The sequence below is a fragment of the Nylanderia fulva genome, unplaced genomic scaffold (genome assembly GCF_048542155.1).
Source record: "Nylanderia fulva isolate GAGA-0341 unplaced genomic scaffold, ASM4854215v1 Scaffold31, whole genome shotgun sequence".
In the NCBI taxonomy this organism is placed as follows: Eukaryota; Metazoa; Arthropoda; class Insecta; order Hymenoptera; family Formicidae; genus Nylanderia; species Nylanderia fulva.
The window spans coordinates 916,463-942,096 of record NW_028190379.1 but is presented as its reverse complement, the minus strand read 5'-3'; the positions used below and the strand labels follow the sequence as shown (position 1 = coordinate 942,096).

Below are 25,634 nucleotides of genomic sequence, written 5' to 3'. Positions count from 1 at the left end.
TAATCGTGGGACAATATGGTATTGAAAGAATTTTATGAGTTTTTTCTGATTAATATTTTTTTTACCACAATAAAAAATATTAATAATCTACCCCAATCAGAATTTTATTCCATTTATTCTTAATTTACTCTGAAAATCATGATAATTAATCGTGGGACAGTATGGTATTGAAAGAATTTTATAAGAGTTTCTCTGATTAATATTCTTTTTATCAGAATAAAAAATATTAATAATCTACCCCAATCAGAATTTTATTCCATTTATTTTTAATTTAGTCTGAAAATCATGGTAATCGTGGGACAATATAATATTGAAATAATTTTATGAGTTTTTTTGATTAATATTTACCATAATAAAAATATTAATATCTCTACCATAATAAGATATAAAATATACTCGATTAATTTTACTATGTACATAGTAAAATTTACTATGTACCTATTAATATTTTTGATTGTGGCAAATATTAATCAGACAAACTTTTATAAAATTCTTCTAACATATTAATCCTACGATTACTATGATTTTCAGGGTAAATTCTAAGAGAAAATTCTCTGTGCAGTGTTGTGCTTAGAGGATTTAAAAATTAGCTAAATAAAGATGATATAAAAATATGTAAATTCATCTTAGATAAGATGAAGATGATTTTGTTTTAAATATATCTAGATACAAGATAAAATTATATGGATTGATCTAGATAATTTTTAAGACTGTTTATATAAACACAGTTATAAAAAAAATGTAAATTATAATAGGGATATAAAAATATATGCATATATTGCAATATAATGCATGCATTCATATTTTTATTTATAAATTTGGATCGCTTACTGCTTAAGCTCTATTATTTAAGTATTTTTATGTACTATGATTCTAAATTAAAATTATCTGAAAATTATTCTAATTTAGTAAAAATAATACTTTTTTTCATGCAGATATAGATAATATATTTGTATTATCTATACATATAAAGACAAGATGACGCTCCAAAGTTTTATCTAGATGATCATTTATATATATTTGTATAATTTTATTTAAATAACAGCAAACACTGTATATATGTAGAAACAATCTGTTGTCTTCCCGTTCTCTTTTTCATTAGCTACATTGCATATACGTATACATTTCGAGTTTTGTTTGAATTCAATTCATAATGGAAGCACAATAATTATATTCTGCACTGATTTTCCAGAGCGACAAACGCGTATTAAAATTTCTCTATTCCGTTTATGTTATTATACTACTTTTAAAAAGATTTGCGAACGTATACGTTTTTCCGAACGAACATGCTCTGATTGTGAGTGACTTGTTAATATAGTTGCGAGTCCCCGAAGCGTGAATTTTATCATTTTCAAATGGAAATTCGCAGTTTATTCGTTTCCGCGAGTCGCGCGATTTGTGTCAGGCTTTCGCTTTTTATCGCGGAAAAACAAACGCGAGAAGGCGGTCTTATCTCGGAAGCCGCTCGGAAGCTTGTTCTCATAAGAACGAAAAACAACTTTAAAGTTTGTTTTCAACTGTTGAAAAGACGCCTGTCATTGGACATTTTATTCTAATTTTTATCAAATTGCATATCTCTCTTTCCACTGCGGTTTTAACAAATTGAAGAAATTTCGATGAATTTGCTCTTGCAATATTCACGATAAATAAAGCTTTCTCCTGTATATCAATGCAATTAATTTTTTTTAAATTTATTTTCACCCGTAAATGTAAACGATGAAAATTGCTTTATGAATGTTTCTGCTGACGATTAAAGCCGAATAATTTATTTCCCTGTAATATTTAACGTCAGCTCGATATATTGTATTAATTACGATTTAGACAATTATTTTGCGTTACAAAGCATGAAATTGGAACTAATTTTTCGTTTAACGTTACTGTAATTTCTACATTTTTATTTTATATATGTATGCACACATTAACATTATTTATTTTAATAATTCCTGATTTTAATTGTTTTAATGGGAAATTATGTTAATTTGAAGCATTCATGATTAATGAGGAAGTAAAATATTGCGACTAGAAACTACATAACATAATTAACTGCTTACCACGCTGTCGTTATTTTATTCATTTATTCATATTTCTTTGTCGACAGAATTTTTTCTATACGAATGTTGTCGATATCTACGTCGATGTAATTTTAAAAGTGATTCAATTTATATTGTGGCTTCTTGCGAACGAATCAAACATTCATGTCCCTGACATGACGTGAAAGGATTATGTTTGCCTGCTACATTTCTGTTGGAAATTCCTAACGAAAATGCATCTCTCTCGAAGGATTGAGAAAGCCACATATGTTATTCGTCACGTTATGGCTTCTATATACTCGAAAATATCTTTCCTGATTTATTTACAGGAAAAATGTGTGTGCATATATAACTTATTATTTATTTATTTATATTTTTATAATATAAGTATTACTTAATTATATTAGTTTCTTTATTTATTTTGTATTTTTAATTTATATTAATATGCTTTTACTTAATTATATTTGTAATTTTTATGGGAATTTTAAGAAAATATGTTTTTATTTCTTGTTTAAAGAAAGATTAGTTCAATAATGTGAATAATTTTTTCAATACAGAGCAGTCAAATAAATTCACCAAAGCTATGCAATAGAAAATATCAATTTTTTAAATTGTTCGAAAAAAGTTAGTTATGCTACCTCTTTAATTGAAAGATTGATCTGCTTAGTATTGATTTAGGTTTCAATCAATTTTCGAATGAAACTATTAGATTCATCAAATATTGGTTAACGTATTATGTTTGCTTTATATATAATTTAACAAGTAAATACCTTTAAATATTAAATATTATATTAGCATAAACAGCTCACTTGCTTTTCGATATCGTGAAATATCGAAGTGATTTGCATATATAAGAATGTCATAGGAATATATGTATAAACTGTAGGGGATGTTTCTATTAATTTAATAGTACAAAAAATAATTTAATACATTCAATCAAGAAAGTAAAAATGAAAATCAGTTCAGTAAGTAGGATGCATAAATTTTATTGTGAATCAAAAATATAAATTATAAGTAGTAATCACAAATTAGCGTTTCTCGGTTCTTTTTCGACCATCTTCAGCATAGTTATAATAAGGAACGTAATAATTAACAGAGATTATATAAATAAATGAATCACAATCAATCGAATAAGAAAAATTGTTGTTAATATAAAGAATAATACTGAAGTCTCTTAGATCATCAGAAGTAATAACGAGAATTATTTAAATGAATATAGCTTTAAAAATAGAATATCATAAGGAAAATGTTAATTTGACGAGAACGATTAAAATAAATTAAACGTGAGGCAAATGTGATTCATTTATCTCTCGAAATTTCATATCTTATTACTTTGCTTGCGTATCCTTATTCACGTGTAATTTATTTTAATCATGTTCATCGCGTGATGTTTTTTTTTACGATAATCTATTTGTATTACGATCATCTATTTATATCTTTAAGGCTCAAGTGTTTCCTGTATGAAAATGCACGAACGTAACGAAGCCTTAGCTGATTTTTCTTTTCTCTTGTTTCCTGATTTATCAAATGGAGAGTGACATGTGACATATTTCGAAGACGCCTGTGTTTTTTATTTAAAGCTATATATTTTTGAATTCACTGTTGCTCTTGATGAGAGATTTTAATTATTCTTTATATTAATATTTTTTTTATTTCTTTGATTGCGCATTGCGAATTTATTTATGTAATCTTCGTTAATTATTACGTTTCTTATTATAATTGTGCTGCAAATTATTCACAAAAGAGATCGAAACGTACATTAATTAATTATACTTACGACTTATATTTTTGATTCGCGATAAAATATTCTACTTGCTCGCTCTTGCCATTTTTCACATCTCTGATTATATATTCACTCTTTATAATTGTATTATACAATTCAATGTTTCGTATATTATTTTTTATTGAGAATTGCTATAAGGTGACGCATTATACAGGGTATCCCAAAATTATTAGACAGTGTTAATACGGAGATTCCTAAGATTATTTGGAGACGATTTTTCGATTTTTGTACACTGAAAAAAAATTTATCGAATTCGAATAAGTAATATTTATTTCAATGCTGTCTAATGAATTATTTATTTGTAGCTAATAATATTAATTTGATATAAGAAAATCTTTTTCAAAACAAATAAAATATTTATTTATTTTAAATAAATGATTGATTTAGAAGTATTCAAATAAATACATGTATTTATTAATTTAGTCATTTTTTCCAGAAAAACATTTCAGCTTAATAAAATATTCCTAAATTCACAGCGTTAATAAAAAAATGATAGAAATGCTATTTTCAATTGAAATAAAATCAAATCATGGAAAGAAATTAATAACTTAATATTTTTTCTATTACCTATAGTGCGCTAGTAAAATAGTAATAAAGCAAAATATATGTAATTGAAAAGCACTGAATAATTTAGTAAATTATATTAATCGGCATATTTAATATTTCTCAATTACATCAATTTTATTTTATTACATCGCATTAAAATGTATATATTATCGTGCATTTGACGTGTAAATTTCGTGTCTGTCCGATGACAATTTGTCGCTGATTGTGAGTTCGCGTCGAGCGTCTTCATCAGTAAACCAATCCGTCATGGCTGGCGAGTTATCGAAAGCCGCATTAGTCGCTCCGCATCTGTCAATAATTATTATCACGGGCACGCAGTGCGTACGTCGTGTTTCGCGCACGTCGTAGACGGCCGCTGCACGCGCGTTATCCGAGAGAACACAAGGCGAGCGATATCAACGACCCGCGCGCAGATACGGCGCGAGAGACAGGAGGGAATCTCTTTGTAGAGAGACAGAAGAGGCGAGGGAAATCCCTACTTTTCGGAAATTTAATCATAATTGCGTCTCGTTATGCAAAATAAAGCTGATAATTTCTATTACGAGATTGTTTTAGATAAATTATTAATACTTATGTAAAACTCGATTGCAAGAGAAATTGCGTATGAGAGTTCTGCTGATGACTTTTTAATGCGATGTAATAAAATAAAATTCATGTAATTGAGAAATATTAAATATGCCGATTAATATAATTTATTAAATTACTCAGTGCTTTTCAATTACATATATTTTGCTTTATTACTATTTTACTAGCGCACTATAGGTAATAGAAAAAATATTAAGTTATTAATTTCTTTCCATTTCTATCATTTTTTTTTTATTAACGCTGTGAATTTAGGAATATTTTATTAAGCTGAAATGTTTTTCTCAAGACAAAGCAATTTCTTTAATAATATGTATGATTAGCATTTAAAGATCTAATAAAAAATATCATCCCTGATCACGATATTTAAGCTTGATAATTCTCTAGAGTTATATACGATCGATAAATTGAATTAAGGTTTAAAGGATAGCTAATGGATAATAAAAATCTTCTTCTTCAGTTAATCTTAATAGAACTTGTTTGGCAAACTTTGCGAGAGATCGCATTACCCTTCCGAAGAGTTACTACGAGCTTTAAATTGATTTCGTCGATAAGAGAAAGAGGCTGTAGTCACGCAAACTGTCTCCTCAATTGGCTTGATATGTTCCAATAGTGGTGACTTTTTTATTTAACTTTCACGCTTTGCATTTTGTCCCAAATGCCGGAATATCATTTTGATATTTGATCGACGTTTTTGAAATTATATCATGAAAAAATACCTATGCGAACTTATCCGACTTTTTAAAAATTAATTTTTGAATACGGAAAATGATGTAGCATTTTATTTGTAGTAATAATAATTTCGTTTGTAATTTTATCAATTAAAAAAAATGACACGTACCCGACATTGAAATATTTAAAATCCGCTTGTGTAGGCTTTTCTAGAATTGTTTGTATCGTGATTTTCCTTTTGTTTGTATATATAGTTGCACGTTTAAAAAATACAATTGCGTAAACAAATGGTCAAGAGTGAACTTTGTTAATTTAAAACACTTTTGAAACCCCTTCTTTTTTCAGAATCAGAAAAAGCGGATTTCAAAAACTACAAACAAAAACAAAATCATTAACAACGATTGTAAAAAAGACTGCAAGTGAACTTGAGATATTTCAGTGTCAGGTGCGAATCATTAAAAAAATTAAAAAAATTTTTAATTGATAAAACTACAAACGAAATTATTGTTACTATAGATAACTACACACAAAAAACGATCATTTTCTGTAAAAAATTAATTTTTAAAAAGTCGAATGTTAAGTTCATATAAATCGAAAAAGTGCATCTATATAATAATTTTTCGATTAAAATTGTTTATACAAAATTATAGAAAAAGTAATGATGGGTGGTGAAGTAAAATATTAATCTCTCTCTCTCTCTTTCTCTCTAAGCTTCGACATTCTTTAGATATAAAAGTGTTTAAAATGCAACGATCCAGTAATTAAAAAATGAGAATATTTATGAATTTTAATAGACTTACATTGATGGATATAGTGAAACAATTTCGCAGTTTCACAAAATTCGAATTGAGCTGCTAAATTATGATAGCTTCATAACATGGCACTTTTATTCGCAACTATCTTGTAAAGTTTGCTCTAGCAGTTTGACGCTGATTCATAAAAGTGACAGTAGCAGATAACAGTAATAATCATATTTGCACGCGTAATCTTGATGAAAAATATACATTTTTACGATTATAGGCATTTGAGATTAATCTTTCGTTAATCATCACGACAATTAAACATTCCATTATTTGCGCACACATGTTTGCATAAAATGCCAATTATGTAATTATTAATAATGATAAAGACGCGCAATGTACACCCTGTAAAAAATACGTAATATATTACACAAAAATATGTAAAATTACATATACATAATAAAATAATTTTATCATGTAATTTTACATTTATTATTTATGTAATTTACATATTTTTTTTACAGTGCATACATATGAAACGGTTCGAAGCCGACAATTTATATGTGCGATAAGATCTTGAACTTCGCGCTTCTCGTATCATAGAATTGCGAACTTATTTTTTTGTAATTTACATTGTTGATTTTCCTTAAAGCATTCATTGATCAATATTAGGAATAAATGAGAGCTTTTTTTTAATTTATTATTATTTTTTAATATCGATCTACGCAGACAGAATTTCTCTTAGAATTTACCCTGAAAATTATGGTATTGGAAACATTTTGAGTTTCTCGGATTAATATTTAGCACAATAAAAATATTAATATCTACCACAATAAGATATAAAATATGTTCGATTGCTTTTACTCTGTACATATTAATATTTTTTATATGTAAATATTAAATTCTTTCCGCGAGCATCCGTTATCTATATCTTTTGCTTGATGAGATTACTAATCATAATTTTTTAGGATGTGTTGACAGTTTACAATTAGCTTTTTACAGCTATTGTGAAATAAACGCTATCAATTTTATCAGATGAGAAATATCGCCATATTTTGCGGACCCTATATATATAAATTTGATAAAATTATATTAATCTAATAATATTTCTTTTAAGATTATTTAAAAGAGTTAAAGAGTTTTATAATGGAAAAAACATAAAAAAAATTTCTTCGCTAGTTTTTCACGGTTCTTGCGGTTCTAAATTAATTTTTATAGTTTTTAACATTTTTTAATGATTGCTGAGAAAGCACAGAAGTTGAACCTCTGACAGCAAATTTCCAATCGCGAATAGAAAAAAAAAGGGGGAGAGGAAAAATAGAGAAGATTGCCGTCGATTCGATCCGTTCCCGGAGATGACTCGTCTACTTAATGACGCTATAGTTAGTGCGATTTGTAGTTAGGACGAATGAATTGCATGCACGTGAGCTACGCGAGCATCGTTACTTTGAAAATACACGGTGTATGCAAATATTTGCAAAATTCGATTTCCGCGATCGTCCCGTTTCGAGTTCCACTCGTAATCACTATGTGAACACTATTATGATCCTTCTGCGTTGTAGTCAAAAGCCTCTTATATTATCGTATATCTTATTGTACGGAAGGTAGCTAAATATTTGCCGTTTTCGACACCCGTGAATGTTCCTGCTTGGAGCTCGCCAGTACTTAGCGTGAATGCTTTGTGCATGCATGTTCATCATAAACGACCATGCTTTCAGACTGTTGCATATGTAATGTCTCCATTTGTAGTATCTTTGGTTTAATCGCTGTACAACGTCTCGTTCATCTTCGTTGGCTATTTAGAAAGTAATTTTTTGCAAATTTCTGCCGCACGTTAGAAAACATTTGTAATAACAGGATAGACAGGGTGTTACTTCACGGAGAGAATTTTCTCTTTGAATTTACCCTGAAAATTATGCGAATCATGGACAATATGGTATTTATTTTTCTATATATGTATTTTGTTCTTATATGTATATAAAACTATATCTTTTTATTTGGTTTTCGGAATATAGATATAAAAACTTGTTAAAACTCGATTTTATATACTCTTTAAATTAAATTTTGAAATTAAATTAAATTTTAAATGTTGATATAGATGGAATATTTAAAAACAAAAATTCAAGATTTATTTTAGTGTCTCAAATAAATGAAAATCTCTTAAATAAAAATGTTCGATAAATTTTACTATGTACATATATTAATATTCTTTATTGTGATAAATATTAATCGGAGAAAATCTTATAAGATTCTTTCAATACCATATTGTTCGTGATTATCATGATTTTCAAGATAAATTTTAAGAGGAAATTCTTTTCGTGGTGTAATATTTCTATTTTTTATCGATTATTTAAATTATCTTTTTTTTATGTGATTAGAAACAGGACTTCATTTAATTACAAACAACTCTGATATATTAACTCTCTCTCTTTCTCTCTCTTTCTCAGATCTTTATCTTAAGATGTAGATATATGTATAGTTATAGCGGCTTGTAAACGATATTATTACAAGCAGCCATTTTAATGAAGTACTATAATATTTTCCTTATGGAAAATTTAATGTAATATAAAAGAGTGAAATGCATTTATAAAAATTTATAAAAATTTAGATCGAGTTATGTGTAGGTATACTTACATTAAAATACTAATACATGAGTGATGTTTTTTCAAATATAAATGATATTTAGATAAGATTAAAATGGTTAATACTAATTGCATTTATTTTATTTAATTATACATATAATAATAGCAATTATATATCAGGTTTTTATAAATTTTTTTATTTTTTTATATATTTTATTCTTATATGTATAAAAGTATCTTTTTATTTGGTTTTCAGAATACAGACATTAAAACTTGTTAAAACTCGATTTTACTCTTAAAATTAAATTTTAAAATTAAATTAAATTTTAAATGTTGATATAAACGGAATATATAAAAAGAAAAAATTCAAGATTTATTTTAGTGTCTCACTTAAATGAAAATGATTAGTGAACATTAAATCAATTTGAGTTAAAAGCAATTTTTGAGTTTGATACAAAGTAGATGATTTACTTGCTTTTATTAATTGTGTGAAAAAATATTCTACATAGTCTCTTTTTTCATTTGCACGCATTTTTCACGTTTTCCTATTATAGATTCATGTGTAATTTTTTTAAAAATTCTTGAATGTCTTCGAATCATTTATTCATATGCATCTTGAATTCACTAATCAAAGTGATGATGTTAATGATGTAACCATTAAAGTGAAAATGTGTAAAATATTTTTTTTTAACATTACAATTTTATATCGCGATAAAAAAGTGATAGGAGTCAGGAAATTATTAATTTTATTAAAACAAAAATCTGCTTGTAAATCTGACAGGTTAATTTTTTTGGACTTATAATTATATTCAGTAAACATTTCTTCTCTTTACACACACATACACATTGAATATTATCTATTTTATGAATTCTGAAATCTCTTTCTTGACATTCTATATTAGTAGAAATAATATACGTAGAAACATAAAATATAAGTAATTTTTTCATTCTTCTTTTAGCAACAGATTTTTTATTTTTGCTAAGAAATGACTTTTGTCACTGTCATTGTCACTTGCATCTTGTCACTTATTACTGTCGCTAACCGTAGGTAATTTCTTGTTCTAAGAACAAGTAAACGAGCAAGTAAATATTGAATTCAAATTCTTATGTGTTTGTAATAACCATTCTTTTTTCAACTTGGTTGTCCCACACAATTTATGATTTATTTTAAGAATTGCAAGGTAGGAGTTTCAATTCAGAAAACTTTTGGAAACAAGTTATTCGAAACAACGTACAGCAACAAGATAACCTACAGATATACTATTAGAATTTTTAAAAATATCAAATATATTATCTTTAAATATTAAAAAAATTTAATATTATAATATTGTGCATATTATATATAATATTATGCATGTGTCGAAATCACAAAATTAATGTACACGTTGCATTTTTTTTACACTTGAAGATTTAACTCTTATTTTAGTATTTGCAACATAATTATTCATCTTAAATGACAATTAATGATATATGTATAATGTGTGATATCAATTACGTAATATTGTAATAATACTTATAATAATATAGGTTATATTTATTTATTTAAATATTTATTTGCACTCGTAGAATTGATCGTTTAAAATCTGCAAATTAACACATTTCCATATATAAATACGTATATTATATACATACAAATATGTCACATGAATATTGTGTATATAATGAAGAAACTATGTCGGAAAGCTTTACGGTAAATCTGATCGATCGCGCGAAACGTCCTCTCTTTTCCGCTCCGACGAATATCGTAACTCCCGGTTAATGGACATCGTCAACAACGATTAGTTGCTGGTCTGCGGCGCAAAACGATTTGGACGGATTTCAGAAATGCGTCTGGCGGAGGCGCGTCGGTTTTAACATCTACCGATGGCTTTGTCCGCGCTTGATCCAGCACACAAACGGTGCTTAATCGACGTGCTTTAGTCGCTTCTGTTCACAAATAGAAACGAAAAGAGCTTTCGGGTGTGACAGATTATTTCATACTTCTTGCTTTTATATTGAGAATGCTAGCGAACAAAGATAGCCGCATACGTTTTTCTTTAACACATTTCTTTGACAACGCACACTGTAAAAAAAATATGTAAAATTACATTTCAAATATGTAAAATGACATAAATAATAAATGTAAAATTACATGATAAATAATGAAAAGGTAAACATTTCTGTTATTTATCGTGTAATTTTAAACTTATTATTTATGTAATTTTACATATTTTTGTGTAATAGTATTGATTATAATTAGATAAGTTTAATGGGGAAAATGTAAATGTCTTTTATATCTTATAAGAATTAATTATTGATTATTTATAATCTCTCCAAGATTATTATCTCTCCATTATTTATATTGTATTTCTCCAGTTATCTCTTCAAGTTTGATTGATTAATTCGAAATTATAGAGATATAAACGATATTTTATTTTTAAGCGAATTTTTCTTTGGAACTGCAGTTTTTGCGAGCAATCGCATTTATGATTTTGAATTATATATTTCAGGTGTGAATAGTAAGTTAGAAAATTCAAGAAAATTATTAAGTTATTATTTGGCTAATTAAGTGCAAATAAAATGCAATTATATTAAAGAATTTAACACAAGTTACAGTGTTGTATTGCTCCGTTTTCACAAATGAAAGAAGAAATAATTTCTATCTGTAGAAGAGATAGAAAAAATAAAAATTTAATGACATGTATTTTTAATGTACATGCACGTTTTAATCTGCATATACATGTAATAATTCATATATACGGAGAGAATTTTTCGTTACATTTTATAACATTCATTAATTATTTTAAAGTATTTGGTAATAACTGAAAAATTATTATGCTGCATGTTAAAATTATAATGAATGATTAAATTGGATTGAAAATATTATGCTGTAAAATTTATATAAAATATTTTGTATGATTATAACTTTTTTGATATCTGTTCTATTTCAAACACTTATAGAATAGACAATTTGGATTTATTTAATAATGTTTTTTTACTATATATTTTAGTAGAATTCGTCAAACATGTTTTATATCTTATTGTAGAAGATATTAATATTTGTTATTATGATAAAAATATTAATTAGAGAAACGCTTATAAAAGTTTTGCAATATGTTATTGTTTCATGATTGCATAATGAAATTCAGGATAAAGTCTAAGAAAAAAATTCTCTCTATATATTAATTATCTCGTGTACACTATGGATTGAAGTTATCAGTTATTGTACAACTGGACGCGTTGTCATTATATTAAAAAATTAATGTCGGATTTTACAAATAAAAAAAGTAAAAGACGTGCGAGAAAAAAATTAAATAAACCACTGTCGGTCATCATGATTGATTTAGTTTGATGCGAGATGTTCATTGCTTATTTAGTACGATTTGTAATTAATGAATAATTAATTCTCTGGATGTGCATCAAGCATATGTATTATGTAGTCAGAATAACATGTAAACTCCATTAAACATATTGGGCATATTGTAATGAGCATGTTTTCGGTATTATTCTGTTTTCATTCATTGGCGGGTCTTCTTCTGACCACTGTCTTACACTCATTGTCTCTGCTTATATGCTTTTCTGTCTTTTCGGTTTGAATTTACACTACTTGATTTTTTGCCACAATCTTTTATATGTGTAGCTGGAAATAAAAGCAATTTTTGTAAACAAAAAATTTTTATTTATATATTTAAAATTTTTTTTATAAAGTTATCAAATACATATGATAATAAGAAATATATTAATGACTTATAGTATATTTCTTATTATCATATGTAGAATAAGTTGTAGTCCAACTTCTTCTATTCAATTAGATATAATTGTTCTTGCTCTTCATTTTTAATATCGCTGTCTTAGCGGTCTAGTAATATACCGAAGTTATTATAACATATAGAAGTTTATGTGAATGACATTTTAAATCCAAATATCAAAAAATTTTTAAATAAATGTTTTGTTATTTAATTGCATTTATGAACAACTTATGTTTTTATATAGACTTAATTATTTAAAGCTTTTTTTTCTTATAGTTCAAATTTATTAAAATTAAATTTCTCTATTAATTTAATTTTAATTAACGATATATTTTATTAATTAATTTTTGTCGATTAAATAAGTAAAGAAGATATTGTATTATATATATATATATGTATATATATATATATATATATCTTTTTTTTTTATTTAAAGCTTTTTTTTCTTTGCAGTAGAAATTTGTTAAAAATCTATTTTTTTATTTATTTAAATTAAACTCACGAAATATTATCAATTAATTTTTGTTGTTTAAATAAGTAAAAGAAGTATTGTATTATATGTATAAATATAAATATTAAATTTAATTTTTGCTTAATTTTTCTTCTTGAACTCGCCTCTTACTTCTAGTTCTTTTTATAATAAAAAGCTGTCGTCACTGTGATTTTTTCTTTTCTGTTGTTACTTTTACTAACTGCTGTTCGCTTATGGATAGATTTGACACTGAACAGGCACATAAATAGCAAGTGCAGAGAACATTAAACTGCAGCTTAGAGATATTTATAATAACACAGACATAGATATTTTTTCTTCTTGCCGTATAACCTTGTCATGTAATAAATAGAATATTTGCAGAATTCACGAAATTGTTAAATTTCGATATCTATATTAAAGCAGAGAACATTTACTTAATTGACTAAAAATAATATATAAGAAACAATTTTTTAAATATTATATAAAATAATTTTTGTTGCATTTTTTAAAATGATTTAATATAACTAACAAGTGCGGAAAGCAATTAACTACTTGATTTTTGATTGATATTGTTATATCTTATAGTTTTACACAACATTTTTACTAGTTTAATATTTTATTCTCGAATTCTACATTCTATTTGTTTGTGAGATCTTTTAGATTAAGGATGTAACAATAGTAGGGAGGGAAGTGAAGGCATAAAGAATATAATAAATTACTGAAACTTGCTTTTAATGTACATGTACGCATTTATGTACATACAATAATTCATATACACAGAAAGAATTTTTTGTTATATTTTACCATAAAATTCATATTTTATCGTGTTTGTTAAGAAGTCAAAAATTATCATGCTGCATTAAAATTATCATGAATGATTACATTGGATTGAAAATATTATGCAGCATTGTCAAATTTATATAATATATTGTGTATTTTGTTATAACTTTGTTTGGTATCTATTCTATTTAAAACACTTAGAATTATAAATTTACAATTTTGAATATATTGAAAAATGTTTGAAATTTTACTATATATTTTAGTAAAATTAATCAAACATTTTTCATCTTATTGTAGAAGATATTAATATTTGTTATTATGATAAAAATATTAATTAGAGAAACGCTTATAAAATTTTTGCAATATGTTATTGTCCCATGATTGCCATGAATTTCTGGATAAATTTTCAGACAAAATTTTTTCTGTGTACTAATCGTTTCGCACATACAGTATGGATCGAAGTTGTCAGGTATCGCACAACTGCACGCGTTGTCATTATGTTAGAAAATTAATATCGGACTTTAAACCAAAAAAGAAAAGAAAAGAGTGCGAGTATAAAATTAAATAAGCCGTTGTCGGTCATTATGATTGATTTAGGTTGATGGGAGATGTTCATTACTTATTTAATACGATTTCTAATTAATGAATAATTAACAAAAAATTATTTTATTTTTTATCAGCAATATGACGGAGCATATGTCCTGTATATGTAGTGACATTATCAAACTGCGCGCCACATATGCTGCATGTCAATTTGTTTGGCTGTTTATTCTGAGCATCTTGTCTTCCACTCATAGTCTCTGCTTGTATGATTTTCTGTCTTTTCAGTTTGAATTTTAACCACTTGGTTTGTTGATTGTTTGCCCCAATCTGTTATTTGTGCTGCTGGAAATAAAGACAATTTTTGTAAACAAATAATTTTGATTTATATATTTAAAAATTTTTTTTATAAAGTTTAGTGAAACTATTTTCTTTTTAAATTTACTGTTATATTTTTATCTGTAACTGGAATAATTGTCATCACAAACTGCTGTTATAATTAACCATCTGTTCTTTATTGATAATTTAAGTGATCGAAGGTGAGGTATCATATTCACGAAAATTTCATATGACTTGAAATGAATTACGTACACGATTGTCTTTTTAGATATGAGAATAGACTTCTATGTATTATACTGTAAGATATAAAGGTCATAAGATGAAATGTAATATAAGGGAAACCATGTCTAATTGGACAGATTTAGATATGCCGTTCTTTTTGATAAGACATTGATAAGTAAACACACACCTTACAGTAAAATTAAATCAGCAAAAATATCAAATACATACGAAAAGAGGAAATATACTAATGAGCAGTAGTCTAATATAATGTAATCACAAATTTAATATCAACTATCCCTTACATTGGTAATTTGATAGTTCAATGAATTTGAGGAGGATTTTCTATTAATAATGCTACTTTAAACTGATTTTATTCCATTCATTTTATTCTACCATTTATTATTATAATAATAGCATTAATTCATTTATTTATTTTTTATTTAACAGGATTTTCTTTTCAAGATTATTTTTTTATAATATACAGAAGTTTATATGAATAACGATTAAAATTTAAAGATGAAAAAAATTTAAATAAATTTTTTGTTATTTAATTACACTTCTAAATAACTTATGTTTTTTTATAAATTTTGTTATTTAAAACTTATTTTTCTTTACAGTTGAAATTTATTAAAATCAATTTTTTTAATAATTTAATTTTAATTACCGCTATATTTGATCAATTAATTTTTGTTGATTAATATGTAAAAGAGATATTGTATTATATGTATATATACATATATATAAATATTATATTTAACTTTTTCTTACTTTTTCTTTTTGAACTCGCCTCTTACTTTTAGTCCTTTTTATAATGAAAAGCTGTCGTCACTGTTATTTTCTCTTCTCAGTTGTTACCGCTACTAACTGCTGTTCGCTTATGGATAGATTTTACACTCTACGGGCAAATAAATAGCAAATGTGGAAAATTGAACTCAAGCGTTTAAAGATGTTTATAATAACACACAGATATTTCTCCGATTTACTTTATAACCTTGTCAGATAATAAGCGGAATATTTTTAGAATCCTCGAAATCGTTAAATTTCGATACCTATATTAAAGCAGAATATTCAGGCGTCAAAAAATAATATATAAGAAAAAGCATATTTTAATATTGCATAATTTAATTTTTATGTTGTTGCATTTTTTTATTAATGATAAAATATAATGAACAAGCGTCGAAAGCAAATAACTATTTGATTTTTAATTGATTGATTTGTTCTTACAGTTTCACACAACTTTTTTTATTAGTTTAATACTAAATACTTTATTCTCGAATTCTAATTTGCAACATTCTATTCGTTTGGGAGATCTTCGAGATTTACGGATGTAACAATACTAGGGAGGGGAATAAAGGCATAAAGAAAATAATAATTTACTGAAACTTGCTTTTAATGCACAGATACGTATTTATATACATGTAATAATTTATATACACAGAGAGAATTTTTCGTTATATTTTACCATAAAATTTATTACATATTTTATCGTGTTTGTTAATAAGTCGTAAATTACCATGCTGCATTAAAATTATTATGAATGATTACATTGACTTGAAAATTATTCAGCATTGGCAAATTTATATAATATAATGTGTATTTTTTTATCACTTTTTTGGTATCTATTTTATTTAAAACACTTAGAATTATAAATTTACAATTTTGAATATATTTAAAAATGTTTGAAATGTTACTGTATATTTTAGTAAAATTATTCAAACATTTTTTTATATCTTATTGCAGAAGATATCGATATTCGTTATTATGATAAAAGTATTAATTAGAGAAACGCTTATAAAATTCTTGCAATATGTTATTGTCCCACGATTGCCATAAATTTCAGGATAAATTTTAAGACAAAGCTTCATCTGTGTATTAATTGTTTTGCGTATACAGTATGGATTGAAGTTATTAGCTATCGTACAACTGGACGCGTTGTCATTATGTCAAAAAATTAATATCGGACTTTAAACCAAAAAAGAAAAGAAAAGAGTGCGAGAATAAAATTAAATAAGCCGTTGTCGGTCGTCATGATTCATTTAGTTTGATGCGTGAGGTTCATTGCTTATTTAATATAATTTCTAATTAATGATGAATAATAAATCAAAGATTATATTTTATGAACAATACGCACATGCACTGTAATTATAGTGTAATTTTCAAACTGACAGCCACATAATGTGCATGTTATTTTGTTTAGCGGTTTATTCTGAGCATCCTGTCTTCCACTCATAATCTCTTCTTGTATGATTTTCTGTCTTTTCGATTTGAATATACACCACTTGGTTTGTTGATTATTTGCCCCAATCTTTTATTTGTGCAGCTGGAAAAAAATTAATTTTTGTAAATTAATGATTTTGATTTATATATTTAAAAATTTTTTTTTATAAAGTTGAGTGATATTATTTTCTTTTTAAATTTACTCTTGTAATTTTATATGTAATTGGATTAATTGTCATCACATACTGCTGTCATAATTAATCATCTGTTCTTTATTGATAATTTAATTGATCGAAGGTGAGGTATCATATTCACAAAAATTTCATATGATTTGGAATGAATTACGTACACGACTGTTTTTTAAGACATGACAATAGACTTCTATGTATTATACTGTAATACATAAAGAACATAAGATGAAATGTGATACAACGGCAATCATATCTAATTGGTAAGATTAAGATATGTTGTTCTTTTTGGTAAGGAAATTATATATTTTACAGTAAAAGTAAAAATATCAAATACATATGGAAATGAGCAATATATTAATGAGCACAGTCTTATAATGTATACTTGTAATATACAGAAGTTTATATGACTGACAATTAAAATCTAAAGATAAAAAAATTTAAATAATTTTTTTGTTATTCAATTACACTTATAAACAACTTATGTTTTTTTTATAAATTTTGTTATTTAAAACTTATTTTTTCTTTACAGTTGAAATTTATTAAAACTTGATTGGTTAAATAATTTAATTTTAATTAACGCTATATTTGATCAATTAATTTTTGTTGATTAATATATGTAAAATAGATATTGTATTATATGTATATATATAAATATTATATTTACCTTTTTCTTATTTTTTCTTTTTCAGCTTGCTTCTCGCTTTAATCTTTTTTATAATAAAAAGCTGTCGTCACTGTTATTTTCTCTTCTCAGTTGTTACCGCTACTAACTGCTGTTCGCTTATGGATAGATTTTACACTCTACGGGCAAATAAATAGCAAATGTGGAAAATTGAACTCAAGCGTTTAAAGATGTTTATAATAACACACAGATATTTCTCCGATTTACTTTATAACTTTGTCAGATAATAAGCGGAATATTTTTAGAATCCTCGAAATCGTTAAATTTCGATACCTATATTAAAGCAGAATATTTAAGCGTCAAAAATAATATATAAGAAAAAATATTTTAAATATTGTATAATTTATTTTTATGTTGTTGCATTTTTTATTAATGGTCAAATATAATTATCATTATAATTATTATCATTAATATTATTATTATTATAATTATTAATTATAATATATAATGATAAAAAGAAAAGCGCGGAAAACAAATACCTATTTGATTTTGGTTGATATTGATTTGTTCTGACAGTTTCACAAAACTTTTTTTATTAGTTTAATACTAGATACTTTATTCTCGAAGTTTACATTTGCAACATTTTATTTATTTTGGAGATCTTTGAGATTTACGGAAGTAACAATACTAGGGACGGGAATGAAGGCATAGAGAAAATAATAATTTACTGAAACTTGCTTTTAATTTAATGTACATATACGTATTCACATTACATATGATAATTTATACACGGAGAAAATTTTTGTTATATTTTACTATAAAATTCATTACATATTTTATAGTGTTCGGTATTAAGTCAAAAATTATCATGCAACATGTTAAAATTATCATGAATGATTAAATTGAATTGAAAATATTATGCTGCTATGTAAAATTTATATAAACTATTTTGTATCCTTATCACTTTTTTGGTATCTGTTTTATTTAAAACACTTTTAATCATTAATTTATAATCATTAATTTTTGAATATATTTAAACATTTTTTAATGTTTCTATATATTTTAATAAAATTTATCAAACATTTTTTATATCTTTTTGTAAAAGATATTAATATTTGTTATTATGATAAGAATATTAATTAGGCAAACACTTATAAAATTTTTGCAATGTTATTGTCCCATGATTGCCATGAATTTCAGGATAAATTTTAAGATAAAATTCTCTCTTCATTAGGGTTGTCTCGTGTACAGTATATATCGAAGTTATCATGTAAAACTGGACGCGTTGTCATTATATTAAAAAATTAATATCGGACTTTACAAACAAAAATAATGAAAAGAGGTGAGAGGAAAAAATGGAAGAAGTCGCTGTCGGTCATCATGATTGATTCAATTTGATTCGAGAGATGCATCACTTAGTTAGTGTGGTTTGTAATTAACGAATAGTAATTAATGAATAGAAACTCATTAACGTGTGACAAATTTTGTACGTCTATGAAGTCTATCTATATGCCCTTCCATCTCACGAAAAGTTATAAACTTCATTTTACATAGTGGGCAATAGTATGGTGAATCTTTATCGCTATCATCTTTTTTCGTTCCATTCAATTTGCTTTTCTGATTATGTCGCCTGCCACTCATAGTCTCTGCTTGTACAGTTTGTATAGATTTTTCCTTTTCTGTATCAATTTGCACCACTTTGTCTATTGATTATTTGCCACAATTTTTTTTACCCGCACAACTGGAAATAGAGATAATTCTTTGAAAGCAAACAATTCTGATTTTAGATATTTTATAAAATTTTGATACAGTTGAGTGATTATCATATTCTTGTCAAATATACTCTTATAATTTTATAATTGGAATTATTGTCATCATAAACAGCTGTACATATATTAATAGTTTGTTTCTTATTGGTAATTTAATTTATCAAAAGGTGAGATATCAAATTCAAGAAGGTTTCATACGACTTGAAATTAATTACGCACACGGTTGTCTTTTGAGATATGAGCAATCACAGTCTTCTATGTACAATATTATACTAGACTAGACCACATAAGGCTTATAAGGTGAAATTTGATGTAAGAACAGTCATATCTAATTGGACAAAATTTGATACGCCGTATCTCTTGATAAGACGCTGATAGTGAATATACATTTTACAGTAAAATTGAAACAATAAAAAATATTAAATACTTTTAATATACATATAAAAATAAGAACTATGCTAATGACTTATAGCATATCCTATATATTCTGTTCAATTAGATATACTTGTTTTTGTTCATCATTTTTAATATCGCAGTCTTAGAGGTCTAGTAATATATCGAAGTAATTATAACATACAGAAGTTTATGTGAGTGACATTTTAAATCCAAAGATCAAAAAATTTTTAAATGTTTTGTTATTTAATTGCATTTATAAACAACTCATGTTTTTATATAGACTTTATTATTTAAAGCTTTTTTTTGTATAGTTCAAATTTATTAAAATTAGATTTTTCTATTAATTTAATTTTAATTAACGATATATTTTATTTTTGTCGATTAAATAAGTAAAGAAGATATTGTATTATATGTATACATATATACATGTATAAATATTATATTTAACTTTCTTACTTTTTCTTCTTGAACTCACCTCTTACTTTTAGTTCTTTTATAATAAAAAGCTGCCGTTACTGTTATTTTTTTCTTCTCAGTTGTTATTCCCACTAACTGCTGTTTGCTTATGGATAGATTTTACATTGTACAGACAAGTAAATAGCAAGTGCAGAAAATATTGAACTAAAGCGGGTCAGAGATATTTATTAAAACACACAGATATGATTTTTCTAGTTGCCTCATAACCTTGTCATATAATAAACAGAATATTTTTAGAATCCGCGAAATCGTTAAATTTTGATATCTAAATTAAAGCAGAACATTTAAGCGTCAAAAATAATATATAAGAAAAAATATTTTAAATATTGTATAATTTAACTTTTATGTTGTTGCATTTTTTATTAATGATAAAATATAATGAACAAGCGCGGAAAGCAAATAATTATTTGATTTTTGATTGATGTTGATTTGTTCTGACAGTTTTACACAACTTTTTTTATTCGTTTAATACTAGATATTTTATTCTCCAATTCTAGGTTTGCAACATTCTATTCGTTTGTGAGATCTTTGAGATTTACAGATGTAACAATACTAGGGAGGGGCGTGAAGGCATAGAGAACATAATAATTTACTGAAACTCATCTTTAATGTACACATACATAATTATATACATATGATAATTCATACACGCGGAGAGAATTTTTCGTTATATTTTACCATAAAATTCATTACATATTTTATAGTGTTCGGTATTAAGTCAAAAATTACCATGCTGCGTGTTAAAATTATCATGAATGATTAAATTGAATTGAAAATATGCTACCATGTAAAATTGATATAAAATATTTTAAAATATTTAAAACACTTAGAATTATGAATTTATAATATAATCTTGAATATATTTAAAAATATTTAAAATTTTACTATATATATATTTTGGTAAAAATATATAGTATAATAAGTAAATCTTATTGTAGAAGATATTAATATTTATTATTATGATCAAAATATTAATCAGACGAACGTTTATAAAATTCTTGCATTTGTTATTGTCCCATGATTACCATGAATTTCAGGATAAAATTTTTTCTGTGTATTAAATGTGTCGCGTATACATAATGGATCGAAGTTATAAGCTGTCGTACAACTGGACGCGCTGTAATTATGTTAAAAAATTAATATGTGATTTTACAAACAAAAAAGGAAAGAAAAGAGTGCGGGAATAAAATTAAATAAGTCGCTGTCGGTCATCATGATTGATTTAGTAGATGCGAGATGTTCATTGCTTATTTAAAATACGATTTGTAATTAATGAATAATAAATTAAACATACTTATTATTAATAGGACATGTATGTGCAACTAAGTCAGAGTAAATTTGAAACGCTTTATAACAAAATAACCGCATTGATATATTTTTCTGATTTCGGTTTTGCTTTTATTATCTACATAGCTCTTTTTCTGACTTTTCTGACTTTCTAGTAGATGGGAGATGTTTATTGCTTATTTAATACGATTTTTAAATATTGGTTTTTTTCCTAAGGCACAGGAGCTTATGTTCTAGAAATAATTTGCGATCCTCATACTGCGCGCCACATATTGAGCATTGATGTATTTCTCTAATTTCGGTTTTCTTGTTATCATCTGGGAAGGTCCTTTTCTGATCACTCTGTCTTCCACTCATAGTCTCTGCCTGTATGATTGTCTGTCTTTTCGGTTTGAATTTAAACCACTTGGTTTGTTGATTATTTGCCACAATCTGTTATTTGTGCAGCTGGAAATAAAGGTAATTTTTCTAAACAAGTAATTTTGATTTATATATTTAAAAATATTTTTTTATAAAGTTTAGTTAGTGATTATTATTTTCTTATTAAATTTACTCCTGTCATTATATTTTTAATTGGAATTATTGTTAGCACAAACTGTTGTCATAATTAACTTTCTGTTCTTTCTTGATAATTTAATTGATCGAAGGTGAGGTAACATATTCACAAAAATTTTATATGGTTTGAAATGAATTACGTACACGATTGTCTTTTTAGACATGACAAGTTACATACTTATATGTATTATACCAAAATATATAAGAGTTATATGGTGAAATGTAATGCAAGCGAAGCCATATCTAATTAGACAGTATTAGATATGCTGTTCTTTTTATTGATAAGATATATATTGATAGTAAATACACATCTTACAGTAAAAGTGAAACAGTAAAAAATATTAAATACATATGAAAATAAGAAATATACTAATGACTAGCGGTCTAATAATTTACTTGTAATATATAGAAGTTTATATGATGACAATTAAAATCCAAAGATAAAAAAAATTTAAATAATTATTTTGTTATTTAATCACACTCATGAACACCTTATGTTTTTGATAGATTTTGTTTTTTTAATCTTTTCTTTTTTTACAATTGATATTTATTAAAACTCCTTTCTTTATTAATTTAATTTTAATTAACGCTATATTTGATCAATTAATTTTTGTCGATTAAATAGTTAAAAGTAAAAGAGGTATTGTATTATATATATATATATATATACATACAAATATTATATTTAACTTTTTCTTACTTTTTTTTAGAATTGCCTTTTGTTTTTTGTTCTTTTTGAATTAAATAAATGTTGTCACTGTTCTTATCTCTTCTCAGTTGTTACTGCTACTAGCTGCTGTTCGCTTATGGATAGATTTTACACTCTACAGGCAACTAAATAGCAAATGTGGAAAACATTTAACTAAAGCGCTTAAAGATGTTTGTAATAAACACACATATATTTCTTCGATTTGCTTTATAATCTTGTCATATAATAAACAAAATATTTTTCGAATCTGCAAAATTGTTAAATTTCTATATCTAAATTAAAGCGAAACATTTAAACGAAGAATGATATATGAGGGAATATGTTTTAAATATTATATAAAATAATTTTTATGTTGTAGCATTTTTTATTTGTGATAAAATAAAATATTAATGAACAAGCTGGAAAAGCATATAAGTATTTGATTTTTGGTGGATATTGTTATTTCTCATAGTTTGTTCACAACATTTTTTATTAGTTTAATACTATACTTTATTCTCGAATTCTACATTTGCAATATTCTATTCGGTTTGGAAACTGAAATGTACGGATGTAACAATAGTGCAAGGAGAGTAGTGAAGGTATAGAGAAAATAATAATTAAATCAAACTTATCTTTAATGTACACATACGTAATCATATACATATATGATGATTCATACACGGAGAGAATTTTTCGTTATATTTTACCATAAAATTCATTATATATTTTATCGTGTTTGGTATTATGTCGAAAATTACTATGCTGCATGTTAAAATTATCATGAATGATTAAATTAGATTGAAAATATTATGCTGCTACGTTAAATTTATATAAAATATTGTCAAACATGTTTATATATCTTATTGTAGAAGATATTAATAGTTGTTATTATGATAAAAATATTAATCAGAGAAACGCTTATAAAAATTCTTGCAATATGTTATTGTACAATCATTGCCATGAATTTTAGGATAAATTTTAAGACAAAATTCCTTCTGTGTGTTAATCGTTTCGCACATACAGTATGGATCGAAGTTGTCAGGTATCGCACAACTGGACGCGTTGTCATTATATTAAAAAATTAGTGTCGGACTTTTCAAACCAAAAAAGAAAAGAAAAATGTGAGAATAAAATTGAATAAGCCGTTGTCGGTTATGATGATTGATTTAGTTTGATGCGAAATGTTCATTGCTTATTTAATACGATTTCTAATAAATGAATAATCAACCAAAGATTAATCTTCTGAGTGAGCATAATGCAAATGCGTTACATAATCACTGTAAGTTAAAAACTGCATGTCACATTCTGTGCATGTTATTGTGTTTGGTTTATTCTGAGCAATTTGTTTTCCACTCATAGTCTCTGCTTGTATGATTTTCTGACTTTTCGGTTTGAATTTACACCACTTGGTTTGTTGATTATTTGCCCCAATTTTTTATTTGTGCAGCTGGAAATAAAGATAATTTTTGTAAATTAATAATTTTGATTTATATATTTAAAAACTTTTTTTATAAAGTTGAGTGATATTATTTTCTTTTTAAATTTATTCTTGTAATTTTATTTGTAATTGGATTAATTGTCATCACAAATTGCTGTCATAATTAACCATCTGTTCTTTCTTGATAATTTAATTGATCGAAGGTGATGTATCATATTCACGAAAAGTTCATATAATTTGAAATAAATTACGTACACGATTGTCTTTTTAGACATGACAATAGACTTCCATGTATTATATTGTAATATATAAAGGCCATAAGATGAAATGTAATACAAGGGCAATCATATTTAATTGGACAGATTTAGATATACCGTTCTTATTGATAAGACATTGATAAGTAAATACATCTTACAGTAAAAGTGAAACAGTAACACACATATGTCAAATACATATAAAAGTAAGAAATACACTAATGAGCAGACGTCTAATAATGTACGTGTAGTATACAGAAGTTTATATGATGACAATTAAAATCCAAAGATAAAATATATTTTTAAATAAATGTTTTGTTAATTACACTAATGAACAACTTATGTTTTTATATAAATTTTGTTATTTAAAGCTTTTTCTCCTTTGCAGTTGAAATTTGTCAAAAATCGATTTTTTTATTAATTTCAATTTAAGTAACGAAATATATTATTAATTAATTTTTGTTGATTAAATAAGTAAAAAAGATATTGTATTATATGTATAATAAATTAATATTTTATTTAACTTTTTCTTACTTTTTCTTCTAGAATTAGCCTTTTGCTTTTTGTTTATTTTGTATTAAATAACTGTTGTCACTGTTATTATCTCTTCTCAGTTGTTACTGCTACTAACTGCTGTTCGCTTATGGATAGATTTTACACTCTACAGGCAAATAAATAGCAAATGTGAAAAACATTGACCTAA

At 25.5% G+C, this 25,634-nt stretch overlaps 1 protein-coding gene and 2 long non-coding RNA genes across 7 annotated transcripts in view; 1 reads left to right on the top strand and 2 right to left on the bottom strand.

Annotated features, from left to right (window-relative positions):
* The window catches only part of Pde9 (phosphodiesterase 9), a 268,013-nt gene that overhangs the window by 5,962 nt on the left and 236,417 nt on the right, over window positions 1-25,634 (top strand). The window lies entirely within an intron of this gene.
* Window positions 14,302-18,237, bottom strand: LOC114928944 (uncharacterized). Of its 3 annotated transcripts, none has more exons than XR_003819181.2 (5): window positions 18,110-18,237; window positions 17,458-17,647; window positions 17,169-17,357; window positions 15,806-15,932; window positions 14,302-14,821 (listed from the first exon to the last, which is right to left on the bottom strand). It is a non-coding gene; the product is annotated as an uncharacterized LOC114928944 (long non-coding RNA). The 3 variants fall into 3 exon arrangements; XR_003819182.2 differs by having other exon boundaries at window positions 17,501-17,647; XR_014925155.1 differs by lacking the exon at window positions 17,458-17,647.
* LOC146722473 (uncharacterized) lies at window positions 23,857-25,583 on the bottom strand. The gene is made up of 2 exons (XR_014925165.1): window positions 25,466-25,583; window positions 23,857-24,686 (listed from the first exon to the last, which is right to left on the bottom strand). It is a non-coding gene; the product is annotated as an uncharacterized LOC146722473 (long non-coding RNA).